Consider the following 3,366-nt stretch of genomic DNA (forward strand, 5'->3'; position numbering starts at 1 on the left):
TAAAAGTGATTGTGTGCTGAACAGGTCCAGCACCAGCTTTCAATCCTGGCTCTTCTGCTGTGGGAGCAGAGGCCAAACGTTCGTGCTGTACTCACTGTGCTACTGGGCAGCTGAGACCACCTGAGAATTTGGATTCAAATGGACTTTTAGGTATGAAACCGAGGAGAGACTGCAATGATGGTGACCCCGTTGCAAAGCTGCTTGTGTGCTGAAGAGACACAGCACTAGCTTTCCCTGCTGGTCCTTCTGCCGTATGAGCAGATGCCACTGTTCATTCTGTGCTGTGTTGCTGCCAGCAGGGAGCAGGCTCTGGACTGATTCTATTCAAATGCTTTTCCTGTATGAGTGTTAGCAGTGAAAGCAACGATGGAGGCACCAATGTAAAGGGGATTGTGTGCTGGACAGGTCCAGCACCAGCTTTCAATCCTGGCTCTTCTGCTGTGGGAGCAGAGGCCAAACGTTCGTGCTGTACTCACTGTGCTGCTGGGCAGCTGAGCGACACCACCTGAGAATTTGGATTCAAATGTACTTTTAGGTAGGAAACCGAGGAGAGACTGCAATGATGGTGACCCCGTTGCAAAGCTGCTTGTGTGCTGAAGAGACACAGCACTAGCTTTCCCTGCTGCTCCTTCTGCCGTGTGAGCAGATGCCACTGTTCATTCTGTGCTGACTGTGTTGCTGCGCAGCAGAGAGCAGCCTCTGGACTGATTCCATTCAAATGTTTTTCTTGTATGAAAGTGAGCAGTGAAAGCAACGATGAATGCACCAATGTAAAAGTGATTGTGTGCTGAACAGGTCCAGCACCAGCTTTCAATCCTGGCTCTTCTGCTGTGGGAGCAGAGGCCAAACGTTCGTGCTGTACTCACTGTGCTACTGGGCAGCTGAGACCACCTGAGAATTCGGATTCAAATGGACTTTTAGGTATGAAGCCGAGGAGAGACTGCAATGATGGTGACCCCGTTGCAAAGCTGCTTGTGTGCTGAAGAAGCAGAGCACTAGCTTTCCCTGCTGGTCCTTCTGCCGTGTGAGCAGATGCCACTGTTCATTCTGTGCTGACTGTGTTGCTGCGCAGCAGAGAGCAGGCTCTGGACTGATTCTATTCAAATGCTTTTCCTGTATGAAAGTGAGCAGTGAAAGCAACGATGGAGGCACCAATGTAAAGGGGATTGTGTGCTGAACAGGTCCAGCACCAGCTTTCAATCCTGGCTCTTCTGCTGTGGGAGCAGAGGCCAAACGTTCGTGCTGTACTAACTGTGCTGCTGGGCAGCTGAGAGACACCACCTGAGAATTTGGATTCAAATGGACTATTAGGTATGAAACCGAGGAGAGACTGCAATGATGGTGACCCCGTTGCAAAGCTGCTTGTGTGCTGAAGAAGCCCAGCACTAGCTTTCCCTGCTGGTCCTTCTGCTGTTTGAGCAGAATCCACTGTTCATTCTGTGCTGACTGTGTTGCTGCGCAGCAGAGAGCAGGCTCTGGACTGATTCCATTCAAATGCTTTTCCTGTATGAAAGTGAGCAGTGAAAGCAACGATGGAGGCACCAATGTAAAGGGGATTGTGTGCTGAACAGGTCCAGCACCAGCTTTCAATCCTGGCTCTTCTGCTGTGGGAGCAGAGGCAAAACGTTCGTGCTGTACTCACTGTGCTGCTGGGCAGCTGAGACCACCTGAGAATTTGGATTCAAATGGACTTTTAGGTAGGAAACCGAGGAGAGACTGCAATGATGGTGACCCCGTTGCAAAGCTGCTTGTGTACTGAAGAGACACAGCACTAGCTTTCCCTGCTGGTCCTTCTGCCGTGTGAGCAGATGCCACTGTTCATTCTGTGCTGTGTTCCTGCGCAGCAGAGAGCAGGCTCTGGACTGATTCCATTCAAATGCTTTTCCTGTAAGAAAGTGAGCAGTGAAAGCAACGATGGAGGCACCAATGTAAAGGGGATTGTGTGCTGAACAGGTCCAGCACCAGCTTTCAATCCTGGCTCTTCTGCTGTGGGAGCAGAGGCCAAACGTTCGTGCTGTACTCACTGTGCTGCTGGACAGCTGAGCGACACCACCTGAGAATTTGGATTCAAATGTACTTTTAGGTAGGAAACCGAGGAGAGACTGCAATGATGGTGACCCCGTTGCAAAGCTGCTTGTGTGCTGAAGAGACACAGCACTAGCTTTCCCTGCTGCTCCTTCTGCCGTGTGAGCAGATGCCACTGTTCATTCTGTGCTGACTGTGTTGCTGCGCAGCAGAGAGCAGGCTCTGGACTGATTCCATTCAAAAGCTTTTCTTGTATGAAAGTGAGCAGTGAAAGCAACGATGAATGCACCAATGTAAAAGTGATTGTGTGCTGAACAGGTCCAGTACCAGCTTTCAATCCTGGCTCTTCTGCTGTGGGAGCAGAGGCCAAACGTTCGTGCTGTACTAACTGTGCTGCTGGGCAGCTGAGAGACACCACCTGAGAATTTGGATTCAAATGGACTTTTAGGTATGAAACCGAGGAGAGACTGCAATGATGGTGACCCCGTTGCAAAGCTGCTTGTGTGCTGAAGAAGCAGAGCACTAGCTTTCCCTGCTGGTCCTTCTGCTGTTTGAGCAGAATCCACTGTTCATTCTGTGCTGAGTGTGTTGCTGCGCAGCAGAGAGCAGGCTCTGGACTGATTCCATTCAAATGCTTTTCCTGTATGAGTGTTAGCAGTGAAAGCAACGATGGAGGCACCAGTATAAAGGGGATTGTGTGCTGAACAGGTCCAGCACCAGCTTTCAATCCTGGCTCTTCTGCTGTGGGAGCAGAGGCCAAACGTTCGTGCTGTACTCACTGTGCTGCTGGGCAGCTGAGACCACCTGAGAATTTGGATTCAAATGTACTTTTAGGTAGGAAACCGAGGAGAGACTGCAATGATGGTGACCCCGTTGCAAAGCTGCTTGTGTGCTAAAGAGACACAGCACTAGCTTTCCCTGCTGCTCCTTCTGCCGTGTGAGCAGATGCCACTGTTCATTCTGTGCTGACTGTGTTGCTGCGCAGCAGAGAGCAGGCTCTGGACTGATTCCATTCAAATGCTTTTCCTGTATGAAAGTGAGCAGTGAAAGCAACGATGGAGGCACCAATGTAAAGGGGATTGTGTGCTGAACAGGTCCAGCACCAGCTTTCAATCCTGGCTCTTCTGCTGTGGGAGCAGAGGCCAAACGTTCGTGCTGTACTCACTGTGCTGCTGGGCAGCTGAGAGACACCACCTGAGAATTTGGATTCAAATGGACTTTTAGGTAGGAAACCGAGGAGAGACTGCAATGATGGTGACCCCGTTGCAAAGCTGCTTGTGTGCTGAAGAGACACAGCACTAGCTTTCCCTGCTGCTCCTTCTGCCGTGTGAGCAGATGCCA

This window comes from Pezoporus flaviventris, unplaced genomic scaffold (assembly GCF_033815535.1).
Source record: "Pezoporus flaviventris isolate CSIRO_AGI_PZ_B2104156 unplaced genomic scaffold, CSIRO_AGI_Pfla_v1 ptg000033l, whole genome shotgun sequence".
NCBI classification, from domain to species: Eukaryota; Metazoa; Chordata; class Aves; order Psittaciformes; family Psittacidae; genus Pezoporus; species Pezoporus flaviventris.